Source organism: Rana temporaria, chromosome 2 (assembly GCF_905171775.1).
Source record: "Rana temporaria chromosome 2, aRanTem1.1, whole genome shotgun sequence".
NCBI lineage: Eukaryota > Metazoa > Chordata > Amphibia > Anura > Ranidae > Rana > Rana temporaria.
The window spans coordinates 505,971,921-505,997,058 of record NC_053490.1 but is presented as its reverse complement, the minus strand read 5'-3'; the positions used below and the strand labels follow the sequence as shown (position 1 = coordinate 505,997,058).

Below are 25,138 nucleotides of genomic sequence, written 5' to 3'. Positions count from 1 at the left end.
CACACAGCGGGAGCCAATCGGCGGGCGCAGCGCGACTCGTGCATGCGCCGTAGGGAACCGGGCAGTGAAGCCGGAGCGCTTCACTTCCTGGTTCCCTCACCGTGGATGGAGGGGGGAGCAGCAGGGTGACGAGCGATCGGCTCGTCATCTGCTGCGATCGGCGCTGGACTCCAGGACAGGTAAGTGTCCTTATATTAAAAGTCAGCAGCTGCAGTATTTGTAACTGCTGGCTTTTAATATATATTTTTAGTGGCACATCCGCTTTAATAAATAAAAACTGATAAATACCTTTTCTCACCTGCAGTTAGAGCAGTCTTGTGATTTGTATCAGTGTCTGCTTAAAGCTAGTAGGAGGGGTTTTCATAATCCCCTGACCCTCTGTCTTGACAGTGCTGATTGGCCCTGTACAATCATAACAATACACATATTAAAACATATTAATTATTCATGATCCATTCTATAGAAAAAGCTTGTTTAATATGTTTGCAGCATTACATTTTCCAGTAGACAACCTCTTTTTCTAACTTTCATTATTACCAAATAAATCTCTTGCAAATATTCTTAGAACAAACAGCTTTCAAACAAAACCTAAAGTAGCACTCTACAGCCTGAAATATTATTCATAATTATATTCAATAATTATTTAACCCTTCAGTACCCAAATGTAATTGTTATAGTTTTTTTCTCTCACACAAATAGGGCTTTCTTTTGGTGGTATTTGATCACCACTGGGTTTTATTTTTTTTTTATTATTTAAACAAAAATAGATTGAAAAGTTTGAAAAAAATCTTTATTTTTTACTTTCTATAAAAAAGCACCATCATGGCTGACAGAGGACAGAATTAGAATTAGACTTGGGAAACTTAACATTAATAAATCACCTGGACCAGATGGCTTGCAGCCAAGGGTACTTAAGGAACTCAGTCAATTAATTCCCAGACCATTGTTACACATTTTTACTGACAGTCTACTGACTGGAATGGTACCAGCTGATTGGAGAAAAGCCAATGTAGCACCAATATTTAAAAAGGGCCCAAAATACATCCCTGGGAATTACAGACTAGTTAGCCTAACATCAATAGTATGTAAGCTCTTGGAGGTGATGATAAAAGACTATATACAAGAGTTTAGAAATGAAAACAGTATCATTAGCAGTAATCAGCATGGATTCATGAAGAATTGCCAAACCAATCCATTTACCTTCTAGGAGGAGGTGAGTTGCCATCTTGATGAAGGAAGGCCCGTAGATGTGGTGTATCTGGATTTTGCAAAAGCATTTGACACAGTTCCCCATAAACGTTTACTGTACAAAATAAGGTCTGTTGGCATGGACCATAGGGTGAGTACATGGATTGAAAACTGGCTACAAGGGCGAGTTCAGAGGGTGGTGATAAATTAGGAATACTCGGAATGGTCAGGGGTGGGTAGTGGGGTCCCCCAGGGTTCTGTGCTGGGACCAATCCTATTTAATTTGTTCATAAACAACCTGGAGGATGGGGTAAGCAGTTCAATCTCTGTATTTGCGGACTATACTAAGCTAAGCAGGGCAATAACTTCTCCGCGGGATGTGGAAACCTTGCAAGAAGATCTGAACAAATCAATGGGGTGGGCAACTACATGGCAAATGAGGTTTAATGTAGCAAAAATATGAATGCAATCTATACACTAGGGGGAGAACCTATGGGGGAATTTAGGATGGAAAAAGACCTGGGTGTCCTAGTGTCACAGTCCCTACCGTGCCAAGCAGACGTCGAGGCGTGGTCGCGCCCCAAGTGGCTCTGGGTGGTATTGAACCTGGGACCTCTCTGTTGCTGCTTCAGTTCTTTACTTCTGAGCCACTCCTCTGTTTGGTATTATGCTTGCTTTCCAGCTAACCCTGGTTCTGAATGATGTGCTGATCGCCTTTCTCTGGATCTCCCTGGAATCTGCACCTGTCTCTCATGGTTCAGCCGGGTATAAAACACTGCCTCACTCTGAGGAATTTGTCAGTTCATTGTTCTGTCCTGTCATTGCCAAAGGTGCCTGTGTTTTGTTTCAGCTACAAGACTGACTCCGGCTTCTGACCCTGGCTATGTTTATCGTTTATTCTGAATTGTGGAATCCCTGACCACGACTTAAAGGATCACTAAAGGATTTTTTTTTTTTAGCTAAATAGCTTCCTTTACCTTACTGCAGTACTGGTTTCATGTCCTCATTGTTCGTTTTTGCTTTGAAGTAGCTGTAATTCTGCTGTGATCTCCACACTTCCTGCTTCTCTGGCTCCTTATGAAAAAACTCATGGGAGCTTCTCACGGTGGTCTAAGCTGTGTGTCTAAAACGCCTCAGAACCAATCAGATTCATTTTAAAAACAAAACACTGCCTTGGATTTGTTTGTTTTTGTTCTGTGGGTCTCTTTACTTCACATAAACATGAAACCAGTTTAAAACTGAAAGTGAAACTAGAGGCACATTATATGATAGAATTTAATCTATTTTTAATAATTTTTAAAAGGAATCAGTTAACTTTTATGTCTCTATACCCTGTAAACAGTCATTTCAGCAAAAAAAATGTTTTCCTTTAGTGACCCTTTAACTTTGACTATCCTTTGGCAAATCCCTGTCAAGCCCCTGTGCACAGACTCACAGCCCAGGTAGCTTCTTACTTTGTTACCGTGGGCTGTGCGTATTTGCAAGGGTGAGCATGCAACTCTGCATTATGGACTCCAACCAAGGTAAGCCCTTACACCTAGTAGATGGTAGGCTCAGCAATGGCATTTAATGCCAAGCTGCTGCTAACAAAGTGATCGTATGTTTGATCGTTCACCGAAAGACGAACGTTACGGGCCGTTCGCACCGAATTCGAGTGACGCGTCACGGCCCATAATTCACTGCGACATTGCTGGCTGTTGATTGGCCAATCATGCACTATGACCGCATGCTTGGCCAATCACAGAGCCGTCAGTACAGAGAACCGTAATTGCCCAAAGCCAGGGTGGCTTTGGCCAATTATGGCTCAGGGCTTTAGTACAGGCCCCATACTATAAAAGGCCGCCTGCAGGGCGGCCTTGTGTAGTGTTTTGCGGCGCTGGTTAGAGATCAGTCCTAGAGAGAGTGCGAGAGTGTCTTTTTTTATAGGTAGATAGAGCAGGCAGGCTAGTCAGTTAAAGTTACAGTGTGTAGAGGATATATATACATCCCAGGTGTTGTACATATATTTATACACTGTATAGTTTAGCTAGATCAGTCCTTCCATTTACTGTCAGGCAGTTGATTGTGCTAGCTGCAGTATTCTCACGTGGTGTATTGCCCATGTGCTCTGTAGTTTCCACCTAAAGCTACTTGGTGTGTACTGCACTTGTGCTCTGTAGTTTGCACTTAAAGCTACTTGGTGTGTACTGGCCGTGTGCTCTATAGTTTGCACATAAAGCTACTTGGTGTGTACTGCACTTGTGCTCTGTAGTTTGCACATAAAGCTACTTGGTGTGTACTGCACTTGTGCTCTGTAGTTTGCACATAAAGCTACTTGGTGTGTACTGCACGTGTGCTCTATAGTTTGCACATAAAGCTACTTGGTGTGTACTGCACGTGTGCTCTATAGTTTGCACATAAAGCTACTTGGTGTGTACTGCACTTGTGCTCTGTAGTCAGAGAGTATCGATGGCAAGCAGGCTCTGCGTCTAGAGGCAACAGTGCTGGTCGTGGACACGGTGCATCCTCATCAGCACGTGGCCGTTGGACACGCTCGTCCTTGTTTTCGGAAGCTGGCCATGTTGAGCCGCAACATGCCGAAGACTTGGTAGAGTGGATGACCAAGCCGTTTTCATCCTCTCTCATCCTCTCTCACCCAGGCTCAGGTTACTTTGTCTGGCAAAGTATCTGCTAAGGCGTCCTCTTCCCTCTGCTCAATGGCATCACTAACTCCTTCCCTAGCCCCACCATGTCCTCCTGAGGAGTCCCCCGAACTGTTTGAACAGAGTGTTGGGTACATGCTGCTTGAGGATGCGCAGCGTTTTGAAGGCTCCAATGATGGTACACAGCTAGAGGAAGGCAGTAACGTGAGCCCAGAGAGAGGGGGTGCCCAAAAAGGACAGCAATCTGGCAGTCATGTTCCCCCAGCTGCAGCATACTGCCAGGTTTTCGACAGTGATGAGGAATGAGGGGATGATGAGGTCACTGACTCTACGTGGGTACAGTTTAGAAAAACACTGATTAGGCACACAAACCCTTTGATTGCCCCCTTACGTTTACCCCCTTCCCAACCAGTGTCATTACAGTGACGGTACATATTGTTTTTGCACTGATTACCGTATCAGTGTCACTGGTCCCCAAAAAAGTGTCAAATATCAGTTAGTGTCCAAATGTCCACCACAATATCACAGTGGCGCTAAAAGTCGCTGATCGCCACCATTACTAATAAACATTTAATAAAAATAAATATACATATTGGCCTAAATGTATGAAGAAATTAGATTTTTCTTTTTTTATTATTATTATTATTATTATTATTATTATTATTATTATTATTATTATATATGTTTTATAGCAGAAAGTATTATTATTAAATATTGGGGGGTTTTCTGAAAAAAAAAAATAATTTCAGCAAATACATGAAAAAAAGGCCATAAATTTTAAATGGGTACAGCAATACACAACCGCGCAATTGTCAGTTAAAATAACACAGTGCCGTATCGCAAAAAAATGCCCTGGTCATGAAGGGGGTACATTTTCTGGAGGTCAAATGGTTAAGGTGTGCTAGTTGCATAAATGACCTGCCTTAATGCAGAGCTCTAATGTATACGTGTTAATGTAGCAGACAGTGTGAATGGGGCCTTAGGGATTAGGGAAAGGTTAAAGGCACCATGCCAAAAAACTAACAGCACAAAAAAACGAAAAAAAAAAAAAAGAATAAAGAGACGTACTAAGGAATGAAACAATAGACTTGGCACAAATATCTTCCAGTACTGGAAGGGATGGTCATCAGATTGCAGTGCAAGAGAGTTGAGTATGTAAGCAAGGTGGTAAGTTCACACAAGGGCAGGTTAGTTTTAGGATTACTAAGAAGGTGAAAATATAGGTGATATGTTATGTTTGGCTAACTGAATACATTTTGTCATAAAGCGAAACCTTGGACTACGAGTATAGGAAGAATGCTTGTAATCCAAAGCACTCATATATCAATGCGAGTTTCCCCATAGAAGTCAATGGAAACTCAGATAATTAGTTTCACAGTGACTTCAATGGTATGCACTATGCAGTACCGGTTGTGACCAGAGATGGGTGGGTGCCGGAGACACTGGGAAACCGCTCGGAGCTGCTCACATACACTCGAAGAGGCTTGGAAACACTCAGGAACGGAGTGTTTTTCGAGGTGCGTGCGTGCGAGCGGCTCCGAATGTCAGCGGCGCCCCTGCACCTCTAGCAAAATGCGGTACCACAAAGGCTTGAATCCTGCTTTTTTTGCGAAACAACGCTCGCAAACCAAGTCGTTAACCCCGTTACTCGTAATCCGAGGTATTACTGTATACGCTTTTACGGAAATACCCTTTATGTGATTCCATCATGCCTGGTGAAGGCATCTGATCATTTTTGAAAGCTTGTACTACAAAATCAACTTTCTTCCCACTCCCTGGGTCATACCAAAAGGGAAAAGAAAGGCGCCTCTAAGTGCAGTATGCAAAATTTTATAAAGTGCACAAAGGGTTAAAAGCACTTACAAGATCATTGTTAAAAGACATGATAAAATCAGGATACCTCATCTATGGGATGTGTCCATCCTCAGCATGGTGGTAGAGAGCAGTGTAGAGCCGTCCAGCTGTTGGAGAGAGGAGGCAGTGGGGAGAAGGGGGCGGTAACGCGTCTCAGAGGTCTGACGAATGAGCCACACATGCTCCGAAACGCGTTGCCACCCCCTACTCCCCACTGACACCATCAGCCTTGTGTGTCCCGCAGTGAACCCGGAATACAGGCTTCCCTGCTGCCTCCTCTCTCCGACACGTATGAGAACTCTTTACACCTGCTGGACGGCTCTATACTGCTCTCTACCACCATCCTGAGGATGGTCACATGCCACAGATGAGGACTTTTAACACTCAACGATCTTGTAAGTGCTTTTAACCCTTTGTGCACCTTATTAAATTTTGCATACTGCACTTACGCGGGTACACGGTCGGAGAAAACCGATGAGATTGGACCGAGGTTCAGTTTCATCGGTCCAAACCGACTGTGTGTATAGCCCATCGGTCCGTTGTCCTTCGGTCCAAAATTTTAAAACATGCTTTAAAATCGAACCGATGGCCCGCTGCCCGATCGGTCCAAACCGATGGTTAGTACAGAAAGCATCGGTTCAAAACCCGCGCATGCTCAGAATCAAGTTGACGCATGCTTGGAAGCATTGAACTTCGTTTTATTTAGCATGTCGTGTGTTTGACGTCACATCGTTCTGACCCGATGGGTTTTTGGAACAATGGTGTGTACCATAGGTGTGCGCAGCCTATTGCATTAGGGTGTGCACCCCAAAGCTCCAACACATATGCCTGCTCTCCATCCTGAAACAATGGGAGAAAGGGGGGAGCAAGGAAGCACACGGGGATCCAGGCAACAGAAGAAAGAGGAACAGGGAACGGAGGGGTGGCATCCCCTATATTACCTAGTACCGATCCCCTATTGTTTCCTCCTGTGGCAGCTGAATGTTGACAAAAGGGAGAGGAGGAGCAGCCTACTTTCAGCTGCTGCAGGAGGAAAATACAGATCGATCCCACTAAATTCCACCCCCACCGCCTCTCCTATCCAGGTTCTGAGGACCGGCAAGGAAGGATTGCGGTTTACCTGTCACCTGCCCACCATTGACAGGTTGCCAACCCCAGGATTAGGGTGTGCCCAGGCACACCTGGCACCCCCCTTGCACACGCCTATGGTGTGTACGCACATCAGACCATCAGGCCACTTCAGCGGTGAACCGAAGGAAATGGCCCGTCTGACCATTCTCATCGGTTTGGAACGACCGTGTGTACGCGGCCTTAAAGGCGCCTTTCTTTTCCTTTTTTTATATCTTCAGAGTTGCTTCTCCTCTAACCAAAGTGCTGCCAGAAGTGCCATCTTATTACTATCATCCCTGTGACCAGCTATCCACCTCCACCAGAGTGCCTTTATCTCCTCTTTGTTTTTTACCACCCTGGGTCATACCAGCCTATGGTCCATTCCCGTAAAATATATAGAGTAAATAGTTCAAGTATGCCTATAATCTCAATGATCTCTTACACTGAATAAAATAAACATTAACAGCGCTTATTTCAAGCACTCCGTGCTTAAAAGTAAAATGTGTCACCACATCCTGCTAAAATAGAAAGTTTCTGATGGAAAATGCATATATGATAAAACACATAAATAAACCTCAGTAGAAAACCTCAAAATAAATTATACTGATCACAGATCGTCCTAGTACAACATGATATGTATTCTTTATGGGTGCATTTCCAGGCTTGAAAGGTACCCAGTAAATACTATCTTGGAATGATGACACATATATGCTGTGTTTAGTACTAAGTGAGCGCGCTATACACATTGACCACTGGGGACGCAGGGAGTTGACACTACCAAGGTAACAGATAGGCGTCCAGCGTAGCTGTCAGCTGAAGACGTGACGCCAGCCACGTCTGATCAGCTGTAGTTGTCAACACAGGGCGTCCCCAGCACTCAGTTATCATTCAGCCGACGTCACGCAGAGGGCGGGCGGCTTGAATGAAAGGCGCTATATATGGGGTTGGTTCACTACACGTGGCCACGCCCTCTGAAGACGTGAAAACCAATCACGAAACGCGTCAGGGCGTGGCCACGGGATCCAACCGTCCAACCAGGTGAGCGGGATCCCGGGACTCACGGCGTCAGGAGGAGGAATCCCCCAGGCAGCTGAACTAGTGAGAGCCGCTCGCCGTATTGATTGTGACAAAGCACCATTTTTGAATTTTAATCTTGTAAGCATAACATTTAAGAGTGCTTTTCCTCATTTGAAATAAACGTTTTACACTATGTGGAGTCTCCCTCTTATCCTTACATGACCGCATCCATTTGAGCACTACCAGAGTCCACCAGGTGTTAGCAGAGGGACGGAGGAGAGATCCAGCTGTACTATAACATACCCCTGAGAAACAGTCAGCGTTCCATGCTCATTGATGACATCTATCTGGTGAGTGAGGTCCCTTTGGGGGATCCCTACGTGTCAATGTTTGCACCATCACAGTTATTGCTGAAGTGTATCTCAAGTTTTTCCCTTAACCACTTCCATACAGGGCACTTACACACCTTCCCGCCCAAGCCAATTTTCAGCTTTCAGCACTGTCGCACTTTGAATGGCAATTGCGCGGTCATGCTACACTGTATTCAAACAAAATTGGCATCCTTTTTTTCCCACAAATAGAGCTTTCTTTTGGTGGTATTTGATCACCTCTGCGGTTTTTTTTTGCGCAACAACTAAAAAAAGACTGATAATTTTGAAAAAAAAATATGTTTTTATTTTTTCTGTAAATTTTTTGTAAATAAGTAAGTTTTCTCTTTCAATTACGGGCACAGATGAGATGGCACTGATGGACATCGATGAGGTAGTACTGACGGGCACAGATGAGGTGGCACTGATTGGCGGCGCTGGTATACGGCACTGATGGGCACTCATAGGCGGCACTGATGGGCACACATAGGCGGCACTGATGGGCACACATAGGCAGCACTGATGGGCACTCATGGGTGGCACTGATGGGCACTCATGGGCGGCACTGATGGGCACTCATGGGCGGCACTGATGGGCACTCATGGGCGGCACTGGGCACTCATAGGCGGCACAGATGGGCACTCATGGGCGGAACTTATGGGTGGCACAGATGGGCACTGTGGGGTGGCACAGATGGGCACTGTGGGGTGGCACTGATGGACACTGTGGGGTGGCACTGATGGACACTGTGGGGCGGCACTGATGGACACTGTGGGGCGGCACTGATTTACTTATGTTGCCAGTCAGTGCCCATTTGTGGGCACTGATTGGCATCTTTTTTTTTTCAGACATTTTTTTTTCAGACTTTTTTTTTTCCCCATACTTTTTTTGCCCCCCCCCCCTTTTTTTTCTTCCCTGGTGGTCCATGTGGCGATCCGAGGGGGGGCTGCGCTGATAAACAATCAGCGTGAACCCCCCCTGTCAGGAGAGCCGCCGATCGGCTCTCCTCTACTCGCGTCTCTCAGACGCGAGTGAGGAAGAGCCATCAACGGCTCTTCCTGTTTACATCGTGATCAGCCGTGGTTGGACACGGCTGATCACGTGGTAAAGAGTCTCCGTGAGAGACTCTTTACCGAGATCGGTGTTGCGGGGTGTCAGACTGACAATCCGCAACAACGATCGCTGCGATGCGCACCCCCGGGGGCGCGCAGCGGCTCAGAATCCTGAGGACGTCATATGACGTCCAGTCAGGATTCTACAACCACTTTGCCGCCGTCAATATGCCATTGGCGGGCGGCAAGTGGTTAATATTAGGACTGACAGAAAGACTCTGTGCATCTGTGCATTTTAGTATCTCAGACATCCATCACTGTCAGAAGATATTAGAGCCTTATTAATTGTATTGAGGACTCTGTGATCAGTATAATTTATTTTGAGGTTTTCTACTGAGGTTTATCTATGTGTTTTATCATATATGCATTTTCCATCGGAAACTTTCTATTTTAGCAGGATGTGGTGACACATTTTACTTTTAAACGCGAAGTGCTTGAAATAAGCGCTGTTAATGTTTATTTTATTCAGTGTAAGAGATCATTGAGATTATAGGCATACTTGAACTATTTGCTTTTTTTATATAATAGCTGCTGCACTGCTTTATACATTTGATGACTAGCGATTTTCGCAAGTGCTAAAACCGCATAAGTTAATTTCCATTAGTGCGCTGGGCCAGTATTCATTACCTGACTTGCATTAGGTGCTTTTACTGTTTTTTCCCTGTCTCAAAATATATAGAGTATGGCATCACCTGTGTTTTCACTTTTCACCGACTACAGTATCCTGTGGATAACACGGTTAAGATTACCTAAGGCTAACTTTTTGGGGATATAGTAGAGAAACATTAGAACGTCTGTCAACTTATGATTCTGTCTATAGGGAGACTCATCCCTCTATTTGCCTCACTGACAACGGTCACCGGGACAGAACATAGTGAAAAATCCAAAATTTTAGGGTTGTTGTCACCAGAACAAGGAGGTGAGAGTAAATCTTCTAATAGGGATAGCTCTTCCGGCAGGCCCGGACTGGCCATAGGGCACACCGGGCATATGCCCGGTGGGCCTCGGCTACCAGGCCGCCAGTTAACATTTCCCCACGCTCAGCCGGCCTCTTTGCGCCAAGATCGCGGCCGAATTCGCGGCCGATTTCCGCGGAGACGGCCGCATTTGTATTAGGCAGGTGTCCGGCCGGGTTCCCCCCCACACTCTGAGGCAGCGGCTGGGCTTCTCCCTGTGCTGGCACGGCGGCGCCGCTCACCACGGCCGGCTACACAGCCGCCTCCACGGCCGCTGGCCAGCCTTCTGCTCTAGGCTTAGAAGGAAGGAGGGCTTCATTACGTCAGGCCGGTCATGTGACCGTGAAGGGGGAGGAGCTGCTGGAGGAGGCCTGATGTCTTAAAAGGAGCTGGACGTCTAGAAAGGTAAGTGACACAGTATGGCAGCCTGCCAATGTTTTTTTTTTATTTTATTTTTTTATTATAACTTGCCTGTCAATGTTTTTTTTTTATATAGCTTGCCTGTCAATGTTTTTTTTTTATATAGCTTGCCTGTCAATGTTTTAAATGAGCAATTAAATAAAAATGCCTAAACGACCCTGAAATAAGAATCTGATTGGCAGCTGTGGAGAAATACCTCCTGCTAGTAAATATATATTTTATTTTCATTGATATCATGAGACTTTCAGACTTCATCAGCTTCTTCTTGCTAGTTGGATCACTAGCAAGAAGAAGCTGATAAAGTCTGCCAGTCTTATGATATCAATGAAAATAAAATATATATTTACTAGCAGGAGGAGGTATTTCTCCACAGCTGCCAATCAGAACTAAATGGACTTCTGTGAAATTGCAGTGATTCGTAGTACACAACTATGAATCATTGCCTAATTGGTCTATTGCTACTTTCGCACTGGATCCGTGTGCTGTTGGCGGTAAAACGCCGCTGTTTTTAGCGACGCTTTACTGTCCTTTTTGTGGCGCTATTCGGCCGCTAGCGGGGCACTTTTAACCACCGCTATCAGCTGAAAAAGGGTTAAAACCGCCAGCAAAGCAGTTCGGCAGCCCTGCACCTTGATTTCAATGGGCAGTAGCGCTTTAGGAGCGGTGCATACACCGCTCCTACAGCGCCTCAAAAGATGCGGCTGGCAGGACTTTTTTGAGCGTGCTTCCAGCGCACCGCTACAGTGTGAAAGCCCTGGGAGACGCTTTTTCAGGGCGCTTTGCAGGCGCTATTTTTAGCTCTTTAGCGCCCTCAAAGCACCCCAGTGTGAAAGAAGCCTAAGTGCAGAATCATGAAATCTGGTTGTTACAGGTTACTAAACTCTCCAAACCAACCAGCAATGCTCTTGTACCCCTTTCACACTGGGTTACTTTGCAGGCGCTATAACGCTAAAACTAGCACCTGCAAAGTGCCCTGAAAGAGCCGTTCCTTTCACTCCAATGTGAAAGCCAGGAGGCTTTCACACTGGAGCGGTGCACTGCCACTCCTTACAGCGCCCCAAAGATGCTGCTAGCAGGACACCGCTCCTAAAGTTCCCTTGACCATTGAAATCAAAGGGGCAGCGCCGACGAACCGTCGGCAAAGCTTTGCAGCAGTGCTTTGCGGCCGGTTTTAACCCTTTCGCGGCCACTAGCGGGGGTTAAAAGCACCCTACTAGCACTTTTCAGGCACTATTTTTAGTGCTAAAACGCCTGAAAAGGGCTGAAAAGCGCCTCCAGTGTGAAAGGGGCAAAGTGATGGTGTCAGACATTGTGTGAGAGAAGGACAGTTCTTGTACCCAAAAGGTGTCCTGCATTCACATTGGGCCGATTTGGCATGCGATTTGACATGTTAAATCGCATACCAAATCAGCAGCTATAGCCGGCAATAGTACTGTCCGAATCAGTGTGTCATCGACTTTGCAGCGCCGCACCAATTCCCAAAAGAAGTTTCTGTACTACTTTTGCCGACTTCGGGGGCAATTTGAATAGACAAATCGCCCCCGAAGTCAGACTGCATTGCCAGTTTGAAATTGTGTGAGTTCATCTGAAGCAATGCAATGCAGTCCGACTTTGGGACACCTTTTGGGTATATATATATATATATATATATATATATATATATACACACATATATATACCCCCTCCCACCGCTGCCTTCACCAGGCTCTCCTGTGTGAGTGGGCAACCCAGTAAGAATGCTACTGGTGGCATCCAGCTCTAGGCACACAGTGAGAGAAACTGATCTTATTCCTCTTACCTTGTGACGTCAGAAACAAGAAGAAAAAAAAAAATCGTAGAAAAAATGACAAAAGGAAAAATAAATAAATGCCAATAGCACCACACATGTAAGGTATCGCCGCAAACATAGTGAGAGCAATCATTCTAGCACCAGACCTCCTGTGTAACTCTAAACTGGTAACTGTAAAGACTTTAAAAGCGTTGCCTATGGAGATTTATAGGTACTGTAATTTGGCCGTATTCCATGGGCGGACGCAGGGAAATTGGCACTCCCCAGAGAAATTTGTTTTAGTTGCGGAATTTGGCGCCAGAGAGTCTGAGCGGGCGGTTCCGCAGCGAGTGAGAGTCAGAGAGTGTCCGGTCAGCTGGTCGGCTCTGTGGGTGGCTGGCCAATCAACAAGCCAGTGGCCGGGGGAGCAGAGAGATGACATCATCTCTCACCGCCCCATGCCCGCCTTGCATACCGGCAGTAAATTCCGCCCTCACTGTGCAGGCAGCAGGGAGATTACATCATCTCTCTGCTACCTGACTCTGACAAGCAAAACACCACCTTAGCAAGTGACAATCCGCAACGTGTGGCAGGTGAGATGGCAAGTGGCAATCCACAATGTGTAGCAGGTGATGTGGTAAGTGACAATCCGCAACTTGTGGCAGGTGACATGAAAGGGACAATCCACAATGTGTGGCAGGTGACATGAAAGGGACAATCCACAATGTGTGGCAGGTGACATGAAAGGGACAATCCGCAACTTGTGGCAGGTGACGTGAAAGGGACAATCTGCAACTTGTGGCAGGTGACATGAAAGGGACAATCCGCAACTTGTGGCAGGTGACATGAAAGGGACAATCCGCAACTTGTGGCAGGTGACGTGAAAGGGACAATCTGCAACTTGTGGCAGGTGACATGAAAGGGACAATCTGCAACTTGTGGCAGGTGACGTGAAAGGGACAATCTGCAACTTGTGGCAGGTGACATGAAAGGGACAATCTGCAACTTGTAGCAGGTGACATGAAAGGGACAATCCACAATGTGTGGCAGGTGATGTAGTAAGTGACAATCCGCAACTTGTGGCAGGTGACATGAAAGGGACAATCTGCAACTTGTGGCAGGTGATGTGGCAAGTGACAATCCGCAACGTGTGGCAGGTGAAGTGGCAGGTGACAATCTGCAACGTGTGGCAGGTGAAGTGGCAGGTGACAATCTGCAACGTGTGGCAGGTGACGTGGCAAGTGACAATCTGCAACGTGTGGCAGGTGACGTGGCAAGTGACAATCTGCAACGTGTGGCAGGTGACGTGGCAAGTGACAATCTGCAACTTGTGGCAGGTGATGTGGCAAGTGACAATCCGCAACTTGTGGCAGGTGACGTGGCAAGTGACAATCTGCAACGTGTGGCAGGTGACGTGGCAGGTGACAATCTGCAACGTGTGGCAGGTGACGTGGCAAGTGACAATCTGCAACGTGTGGCAGGTGACGTGGCAAGTGACAATCTGCAACGTGTGGCAGGTGACGTGGCAAGTGACAATCTGCAACTTGTGGCAGTGGACGTGGCAAGTGACAATCCGCAACTTGTGGCAGGTGACGTGAAAGGGACAATCTGCAATGTGTGGCAGGTGACGTGGCAAGTGACAATCTGCAACGTGTGGCAGGTGACGTGGCAAGTGACAATCTGCAACGTGTGGCAGGTGACGTGGCAAGTGACAATCCGCAACTTGTGGCAGGTGACGTGAAAGGGACAATCTGCAATGTGTGGCAGGTGACGTGGCAAGTGACATCCGCAACTTGTGGCAGGTGACGTGAAAGGGACAATCTGCAATGTGTGGCAGGTGATGTGAAAGGGACAATCTGCAATGTGTGGCAGGTGACGTGGCAAGTGACAATCCGCAACTTTGGTTTTTAACAAAATGGGCTGCTCGGCTTAGAATGCCCGGGCCTATTTTTTGTCCCAGTCCGGGCCTGTCTTCCGGTGACAACAGTCTGAAAGGGGAATTCCCCCTCAATTGTTTTTAGAGATTTCCTTGGAACATACACCCAAGACTGATTTTAAAGGGGTTGTAAAGGTAAATGTTTTTTCACCTTAATGCATCCTATGCATTAAGGTGAAAAAACATCTGACGGTACCGCCCCCCCCCCCCAAACCCCCGTTTTACTTTCCTCACCCCTCGAAAGTCCCGCACACGTCCCCGTGATCCTCTTCGGTTCCCAGCCTCGCCGTTGATTGACTAGGCTGGACGGATTGATAGCAGCGCAGCCATTGGCTGGCGCTGCTGTCAATCACATCCGATGATGCATCGCGCCGGGGGGCGTAGCCGAGTGATACAGTCGACGGCTATGCCCGCCGCTGTATCACGGGAGCGCTCCCGCAAAAGCTTTCCACCATGCAAGCTCGCTCGCATTAGGGTGGAAAGCTCTTGCGAGGAGGAGCCGAGACAGCCGCCGAGGGACCCCAGAAGACAGGGTAAGGGGACACAAAACGAGCTGCACAGTGGAGGTAAGTATAACATGTTTGGTATTTTAACAAAAAAAAAATTGACTTTAGTGTTTAACTTTTTCCTATTTTATTACATAGTTTCATAGTTGGTAAGGTTGAATAAAGACACTAGTCCATCCAGTTCAAACTGTGTACTTGGCGTATGCGTGTTCATTTCAATAATCATTTCCCATATCCCTGTATATTGTGTTCACCAAGATGCACATCCAAGAGTCTTTTAAAACATTCAATAGTTCCTGCCGACACCACCAATTGTGGAAGAGAGTTGCACATCCTTATTGCCCTGACAGTGAAAAAAAACCTACACAGCGTAAGGTTAAATCACTTTGCCGCCAATCTCATTGTGTGGCCCCCTGAGACTGAATAGTTTCCTACCTACTGAACAAAAACATTTTGGCTGTGGATATATTTTAAGTGCTGGGTATGGTTAATGGGAGGACGACTTAAGGTGGAGCATTGCTTTGTACGCCAGAAACTCTACCGCAATGGCTACCAGTGCCAATTGGCAGTATGTATTATTTAGGGAAGGGTTAGCTTTGGGTCACAATGTATTATAGGAAATGGAGTGAAGCCTTAATTTCAGTGACAACCTTCCAAGAGGAGCATTCCCCCTCACCTTTAGGATATTTCCTTGGAAAATCTACCCAACAAGACAGCAAAAAAAGTAAAGAAAATACTGACAGAAATCTTCCCTATTTTATTTACAACTGAAAAAGAAATTGGTTGTAGATATAATAATTGTCCGTTCTGCTGACCAACTTTCGGTCCGTGCGTTCAGCTGTCTGTTCAAAAGAAACCAGTCTAACCGGCTTTTGTCGATTGAAAAACAGGATTCGATCAGCACTCACAGCCAAACGATGCGAGCGCTGATCAGTATATTCTGGAGGGGAGTCCACTTGTCACAATAAAATGACTCAGTGGGAGAGATTTCCCTGCATCAACATTGGTTGTGTTAATGTGGGGATCTGTCTGATTTTTTTTTGTTCAACCCACTAAAAAACTATAAAGTGTAAGCCCAGATTTAAGTTGAAGCATTTGTCTGTACACAGGAACTATATGCCAAAAGCTACTGTAGCACCCTGCTAGATAGGTTCTAGGTTGGGTAAATTTAGTTCTGCAATCAGTTGAATTGCATGTGATTATTTCGGTCTGTTCTGTGTTTCACTGGCTGCAGAGTTGACTACTTCCCCCGTCTGCCTGGAAAGATTCTGGAAAATAGTGGGCTGGGGAGTCAAATCAGTAGCTTACAATTGATGCAGCCCTGGCCAATCCCTGAGCAGAGGTGCCCAAATTGTGGATGGGAGAGTGTATAAATACTTTGAGACTTGAAACAGAGGTCTTGTCCTAGGGGGAGGAGATTTCAGCCTGGAGGGTTACTGCCCTCCTGGGCAGGCCGGCAATGTGTTTTCTGTTCATTGAGGTCTCAGCTAGGCTAGATGGGTGGCCTATTCTGCTAAAAGTTGCTGGAGCTGACTTAGGGACTTTCGTCTGGGATCACCAGAGAGGTGTCTGGAAGATATTGAAAGGAGGCGTCCAATTATCCAAGGACAGTAGTAAAGATGGGAGTGAGAGATCCCTGAGACTGTGTGTTGCTGCCAACTCTCAGGTGCTAGAGTCGGCATTGCTCAATGAGGACATTGTCTGAGGTGTCCTGTTATAGCTCAGTTATCTAATTGCTTGTGCAAGGACTCTGCTCAAAATGTTAGGTGGAAGATAGTGTCCTCAAGTTACTTTTACTGTTACCCTATTCCTATCCGAGTCAACATTCTGCTTTAAAGCATCAGAAAAGCATACCCCTAGACTGTTCATTGAGCCAAAGGAGTTATGCCTCGTACACATGACCATTTTTCTCGGCAGAAAAAAAAAATGTTCCCGACGTGATTCCTCTCCAGCCTGACTTGCATACACACGTTCATGCAAAAAAACGCCCGACCAAATCGCAGTGACGTACAACACGTACGACGGGGCTATAAAGGGGAAGTTCCATTCAAATAGCGCCACCCTTTGGGCTGCTTTTGGGCTGCATACTTGATTCTGAGCGTGCGCTTTTTTTTACCCACGGAAAAGCATACACACGACCGTTTTTCGCGACGAGAAAAAGACTTCTGGGAAACACGACGAGAAAAAAGAGAGCTAGTTTCCATTTTTTTGCGGGCAGTTTTTTTGTCAAGAAAACTGCTAGGGAGCATACAAACGACCGGTTTTCACGACCAATATAAAGACGGCAGTTTTCTCGTCGGCATGACTGTTACTGTGGGGTGGATTTACTAAAACTGGAGAGTGCAAAATCTGGTGCAGCTGTGCATAGAAACCAATCAGCTTCCAGGTTTTTTTGTCAAAACTTAAAGTGGAGTTCCACCCTTAAAAAAAAACTTTTTTACTTTTACTTACCTGAAATAGCGGTTGCTAGGCGGAAGTCCCTAATCTGCCTCTTCATCCTCCGCGGTGGATCTTATTCTGCTTCCTACACTCGGTTTCTTCTTGTGAATGGGGCCCGGCCCATTCACATAGCGCTGCGCTGCTCGCGCATGGCAAGTAGGAAACTGTGGATGGCGGCGGCCGACATCGCTGGCGACTAAGACAGGTAAGTGTCCTTATTAAAAGTCAGCAGCTAAAGTATTAGTAGCTGCTGACTTTTAATTTATTTTATTTTTTTACCAGACCTCCGCTTTAATTGAAAAAGCTGAATTTAGAAGCTGATTGGCTACCCTGCACAGCTATACCAGATTTTTTAGTAAATCAACCACAGTGTGTCTTGCTATGGGTGCAACTATGGGTAAAGAGCCTAGGACCCTTAAACTGTGGGCTCCTGAGAGCTACACTACTATTGCCAATCAGCAGGATTTATCACTCAGGGAAGGGTTAGCTTTTGTTACAATGCATTGTATGAAACGGATTGCAGCCTCCATATATGTTTGGTACATCAGTTCAATTCAAATAAATTACACCCCCACCCTAATTCCTGACCAGATAATAAGGGCTGAGAAAATAGAATTATTTGTGCACCTGTTTGCAAGATAACCCAGAATTCTCCGATCCATTGTCTCTTCTGAAATACACAGTGTAATCACACAGAAGAGATAAGGAAGGGGGGAGAATCAGGTCAGAGTGATATTGATACAAAGAGACCGATGGGGGTTTACAGAAATGTTATACTGTTCATTGGTATGATTTCCTGTGGAGGCTAACCACAATTATTTTAAAGAATTCAGCTTCAATTTAATGGGACAAAGGAATATGAAAGATAAACTTATATCTATTGTTTTGCAGCTGATATCCCCTTTCTAACTGTAAAATACTTAAAGTGGAAGAAAAGCTTAAAGCCGGCCATTAGGGATGAACTTCGTGTTAGAGTCGAACCCATGTTCGACTCAAACATCGTATGTTCGTCCGTTCGTCGAAAAACTAACGTTACGGGCCGTTTGCGCCAAATTCGAGTGGCGGGTCACAGCCCATAATTCACTGCGGCATTGCTGGCTGATGATTGGCCAAGCATGCACTATGACCCGCATGCTTGGCCAATCACAGCGCGCAAAAAACAGAGAGCCATAATTGGGTGCCAGGGTGGCTTTGGCCAATTATGGCTCAGAGGGTTTAGTACACGCCCCACACTATGTGTAGTGTGTTGGGGCGGTGGTTAGAGAGAGATTGAGAGTGTCATTTTTTCTAGGTAGATAGAGCAGGCAGGCTAGCCAGTTAAAGTTACAGGGCTAGATTCAGATACAATTGTGTATCTATGTGCCGGCGTAACGTATCTCTGATACACGCTTCTGAACAATTATGAAAATAAGGACACTGAGTTCTCTCTAACTTTCTTAAATTCAGCCCCAGAAGATTCTACCCCTTCCCGACCTAAGCCCTTTTTACAATTTGGTACTGCGTCACTTTAACTGACAATTGCGCGGTCATACGACGCTGTACCCAAACAAAATTTACATATTTTTTCCCACAAATAGAGCTTTCTTTTGGTGGTATTTGATCACCTCTGCGGTTTTTATTGTTTACACTATAAACAAAAAAAAAGAGTAACAATTTTGAAAAATTTGGGTCCATTGGCATTTATACAGCGATCCGTGCTATAAAAATGCACTGATACTGTGTAAATGTCACTGGCAGGGAAGGGGTAAACGCCAAGGGGCGATCAAGGGGTTATTTGTGTGTTCTAACTGTATGGGGATAGGATTGACTAGGGGAGGAGACATATCGTTTTTCCTACTTAGTAGAAACAAACAAAATGGCTCCTTTTCCCTGACAGCACAGGGATTTGTGTGTTTTCACACACAAATCCCCATGCTGGCGCTTGTGCACGCGATTGCGCGTGACCAGTGTCGACCATGCCCTCCGGCCACGCGCAATGGGGCCCCCGCTGTGTAGCGCACGCACGCCCTCTGGTGGCCGCTAAAGAGAAGGATGTACCCTTACGGGATTTTGCCCAGAGGAGGTCTTCTGCCGCAGTATAACCGGTTAATCTACATACTTGCCCCAGGTCAATGACAGAGCGAAAACACTGAAGCCAGAGGATGAGTAAAGCAGGCAGGCAACCAGCATTTTCAATACAGAAAAGCAATGGCAACCTTCATGTTACTGAATTTCCAAACAGTGAAATTCTAAAAACTTCAAAAAGATTGTACTAAGGATAAGGATATTTCTATTCCCAAACATTTATACATGAAAGGGATCATGCATTTGCATTAGCATTTGCTCTTTGCGAGAGGTGCTTGCTTGTTAAAGCGCTAGTAAACCGCGGTCCATCGCATACTAGCACTCTATGAAATACTTACCCTGGAACAAAGCCTTCCAGTGGCGCGCTGAGAGGGCTGACATCTTCCACCATCTTCTTTCTTCCAGGTTCGCGCACTCTGGCTATGCAATTGGCCAATGACTTCACTGGCGATCAGCATGTGTGCAGGAGCCCTCGGTTTCGGCATTAAGCTCTGAAGGTCCTGCAAGATATGCCGGACCTTCAGAGCGCATGCGCCGGTGATGTAACTGGCTGCATCCATGAATATCTCCTAAAAGGTGCACGTTTAGGAGATATTCATTTTACCTACAGGTAAGACTTATTATAGGCTTACCTGTAGGTAAAAATGTCAACACAGGGCTAGATTCAGAAAGAATTTACGTCGGCGTATCTATTAATACGCCGCGTAAATTCAAAGCTGCGCCGGCGTATCTTCTTTCTGTATTCAGAAAGCAAGATACGTCGAAATTAGGCTAAGATCCGACTGGCGTAAGTCTCTTACGCCATCGTATCTTAGTTGCATATTTACGCTGGCCGCTAGGTGGCGCTTCCGTCAATTTACGCGAGGAATATGCTAATTAGGTAGATACGCCGAATCAGAAACGTACGTCCGCCCGGCGCATTTTTTTACGTCGTTTACGTTAGGCTTTTTCCGGCATAAAGTTACCCCTGCTATATGAGGCGTATCCTATGTTAAGTATGGACGTCGTTCCCGCGTCGAATTTTGAAAATTTTACGTCGTTTGTGTAAGTCGTTGGCGAATAGGGCTGTACTTAAGTTACGTTCACGTCTAAAGCATTGACGATTTGCAGCGTAATTTCGAGCATGCGCACTGGGATTCTTTCACGAACGGCGCATGCGCCGTTCGTAAAAAACGTCAAATACGTGGGGTCACACTAAATTTAGATAAAACACGCCCACATCATCCACATTTGGATTAGGCGGGCTTACGCCGGACCACATACGCTACGCCGCCGTAACTTAGGGCGCAAGTTCTTTATGAATACGGAACTTGCGCCCTAAGTTACGGCGGCATAACGTATCTGAGATACGTTACGCCCGCAGAAAATTACGCCGGGCTATCTGAATCTAGCCCACAGGCTTTAACCAAGCTGAAGGAAATAACAAAAAAAAAGAAAACTTAGAGTGAGGTTGAAAAGACCTAAACCATTAGGTTTCCTGAAGAGGCAGTGCAAGAATCAGGAATGTTATGAAATGTCTATGCTGCAGCCGAATAGTAAAATCTGAATCCTGATTGGTTGCTGAGAGTTATTAAACTTCCTGCTGAACCGGCTGAGATTTAAACCATCTTTGTCCGGCTTAAACCAGCCTTTCTCAACCTTTTTACCCACAGGAATCCTTGAATTATCTTTCAGGTTTCAGGGAACTCCTGCTAAAACCAACCCACTGGGGTTAATGTGTTAATGTCCCTTACATTGGTGGTCAGTGGAAAGAAGGCAACCCTTACAGGTAGCTAAAAAGATTATTGGTGTCATGTTGCTGACTCTGCCAAGTGGTGTTGGCCCCAAAATTCTTCAGACACCATCTGATGGAAGATCAATCAGCCACAGGTCAAGGAACCCTTAGCAATCTCTGGAGGAACCCTGGCTGAGAATTGCTTATCTAGACAGTAGTTGGTAAATTTTAAGAAGATTGCACAATCAGGTTGGAATGTGTGTGGCCAGATGAAGTGTATGAATAACCATCCTCCTTAAAGGATAAATTCAGCTTTACAAAAAAATAAAAAATATATATTTTTTTATAAATGTAAATTTCATTGCAGGAAAAAAAAAAAGCATTTATTATATTAGTTAGGAGCCTGTAAGCAGGGCCGGACTTACCATTGGCCTTGACTGGGCTCAAGCCCAGGGGCCCCACCCAATAGGGGGCCCCCTTTAAAAAAAAAAAAAAAAAAACAATTTTTTTTTTTTTTTTTTTTTTTAGGGGTCCGGAGGTCCCCAGGGGCCCGGAGGCCCCCAGGGCCCCGGACGGCAACCCCCCTTTTTTTTATTTATTTTTTGTAAAAAAATGTTTTTTTTATATATTTTTTATTTTTATATATATATATATATAATATATGTATATATATATATATATATATATATATATATATATATATATATATATATATTTTATTATTATTATTATTAAAGGGCCCAGGGGTCTCCAGGGCCCCCGGATGGCAACCCACCTTTTTAATTTTTTTCTAAAAAAAATTACATTTTTTTTATATATATATATATTTTTTTTTATTAAAGGGCTCAGAGGTCCCCAGGGCCCCATGTGGCAACCCCCCCTTTTTTATTTTTTTTATAAATGTTTATTTTTTTATTTTTGTTTATTTTTTTATTTTTTATTAAAAGGCCCAGAGGTTCCCAGGGGCCCAGAGGTCCCCAGGGCCCCCGGGTTTGGCAACCTCCCTTTTTTTATGTAATTTTTATAAATGTTTTTTTTTTTATTATTAAAGGGCCCAGAGGTTTATTTTTTCTTTTTATTAAAAGGCCCAGAGGTCCCCAGGGCCCCGGATGGCTACATATATTTATATATATATTTGTTTTCTTCTTTATTTCTTCTTTTTTTTGTAAAGGCCCCCCCGCTTCTCAATTTGCGGCAGCCCCCACGCTTCTCAATTTCAGGCGGCAGCACCCCCACCCCCCCTAGGTTCTCTGCTTCAGGGGGCCCATGCCTTAAGCTGTGCAAGGGGCCCCAAAATTCCTGATGGCGGCCCTGCGCATACCTCCCAACACGCACGGATTCTGTGGGACTTTCCCGCACAGACAGCTTCTTCCCGCAGTTCCGCAAAAGGGTTAATTTTCCCGCACTGCAAGAGGAGGCAGCACCGAAGCAGGAGGAACCGGAGTGGTGTGTGGAGGACTGTGGCTGCTGAAGGGAAGAAAGCCGACAGCCGGGCTAATGACAGTCTGTGGCCCCGGCTGTTGGCACATGTGAGAGGCACTCCCCCCCTCAACAACTGCAAAATCCCCCCCGCTCAACAACTTTAATGCGCTCCCCCCCGCTCAACAACTTCAATTCGCCCCCCCCCGCTCAACAACTTCGATCCCCCCCAATTCTCGGCTCCAGGGGGCCCCTTCAACACTCAAGCCCAGGGGCCCCCACCACCCTAAGTCCTGCCCTGCCTGTAAGCATTGCACTCGTGATCAGTTGATTGCGGGTGTAATGCCACAGTCCTGCAGACTGCCTGGGGATGATTTACCAAAACTGGGGACTGCAAAATCTGGTGCAGCTCTGCATAGAAACCAATCAGCTTCTATTTATTTATTTTTCTTTATCGGAGCTAAAAATAATAATATATTTAAAAATAAATAATATAATTCTATATTATATAATATACTAATACATGAAATAATATTGCAGTTAGTAAAGATCATATAATGTTGTATTAATAATCTTAATTTGCAGCAATGCCTAAAAATTTTATAATATAATACTATATAATATAATATACTAATACATTAAATAATATTGCAATTATTCATGATCATATAATGTTGTATTGATAATCTCAATTTGCAGCAATGCCTAAAAAATAAATAATATAATTCTATATTATACATGAAATAATATTGCAATTATTAACGATCATATAACGGTAATGTTGTATTAATAATCTCAATTTGCAGCAATGCTAAAAAATAAATATTATAATACTATATTATATAATATACTAATATATTAAATAATATTGCAGTTGGTAAAGATCATATAATGTTGTATTAATAATCTTAATTTGCAACAATGCCTAAAAAAATAAATAATATAATACTATATTATATACTAATACTTGAATTAATATTGCAGTTATTAACGATCATATAATGTTGTATTAATAATTTCAATTTGCAGCAATCCCTAAAAAATAAATATTATAATACTATATTATATAATATACTAATACATGAAATAATATTGCAGTTAGTAAAGATCATATAATGTTGTATTAATAATCTTAATTTTCAGCAATGCCTAAAAAATGAATAATATAATTCTATATTATACATGAAATAATATTGCAATTATTAAGGATTATATACCGGTAATGTTGTATTAATAATCTCAATTTGCAGCAATGCCTAAAAAATTAATAATATAATACTATATTATATAATATACTAATACATGGAATAATATTGCAATTATTCATGATCATATAATGTTGTATTGATAATCTCAATTTGAAGCAATGCCTAAAAAATAAATAATATAATTCTATATTATACATGAAATAATATTGCAATTATTAAGGATTATATACCGGTAATGTTGCATTAATAATCTCAATTTGCAGCAATGCCTAAAAAATAAATAATGCAATACTATATTATATAATATACTAATACATGAAATAATATTGCAGTTAGTAACGATCATATAATGTTGTATTAATAATCTACATTTTCAGAAATGCCTAAAAAATAAATAATATAGTACTATATTATATATATATATATATATATATATATATATATGTATGTGTATATATATATATATATATATATATATATATATATATATATATATATATATATATATACATTACCTCAATTATATAGTATATTTGAATTGTAGGATAGTTTCAGTTCGCTCAGTAGATTGTACAATCAGACTGTAACATGTATGGCTAGTTTAATATTATGCATTTTTCTATCCAGTTTGTTAAATAATAAAAAAAAAAAAAAAAGTCACTTACTTTTTGTCGAGTTTTTAAAAAAAAAAATCTCCAAAATTCTTGTATTCAGGCAGATGCAGCTCCTTCCCTGCAGGTCAACACATTTTTTAGCAGTCGTTGATAATTAGACTGTCAGCTCCTTTGATCATAGCAATATGACTGGTGGATTCTTAGAGCATCCTTCCCTCTCCAGAGTTGCTCCAAGCCTGATCACTCATTGTGGAATGAAAGTGTATAAATTGCAGCCGGTAGGACATTGGGAGTGAACATGTAAATGATCGGATGTTGGATCACACCCAGAGCTCTCATAATTAGGAATGACTGGGGGGACCTGAACAAGATACACTCCACTGTAATGTGCCTTTCCATAAAAAGTAAAACATGCCAGGGATGTGATGATTTACGCAATCTTCTACTCTGTTATTCTTTGTTCCTGTATTTCAGTTCCCCTGGAAATCAACATTTGGATTTCACACGGGGAGCAAAACACTGCTTAGTATCCCTAGCTCCCAACTGTCCCTGATTTCGAGGAACTGTCCCTGATTTCGAGGAACTGTCCCTGATTTCGAGGAACTGTCCCTGATTTTGAGGAACTGTCCCTGATTTCGAGGAACTGTACCTGATTTCGAGGAACTGTACCTGATTTCGAGGAACTGTCCCTGATTTCGAGGAACTGTCCCTGATTTCGAGGAACTGTCCCTGATTTGGAACAAAATCCCGCTGTTCCTCATTCCTCCTCATTTGTCCCTCATTTTGGTCTAATCTACATAATT

At 44.0% G+C, this 25,138-nt stretch overlaps 1 long non-coding RNA gene across 1 annotated transcript in view; it reads right to left on the bottom strand.

Annotated features, from left to right (window-relative positions):
- LOC120927921 overlaps positions 1 to 24,664 on the bottom strand; it is a 38,629-nt gene extending 13,965 nt beyond the window's left edge. The window contains exons 1-2 of the long non-coding RNA XR_005747149.1: positions 24,387 to 24,664; positions 289 to 402 (exon numbers count right to left, since the gene is read on the bottom strand). This is a non-coding gene — a long non-coding RNA (uncharacterized LOC120927921). The remainder of the gene's footprint in view (positions 1 to 288; positions 403 to 24,386) is intronic.
- Between the last annotated feature and the right edge of the window lie 474 nt (positions 24,665 to 25,138).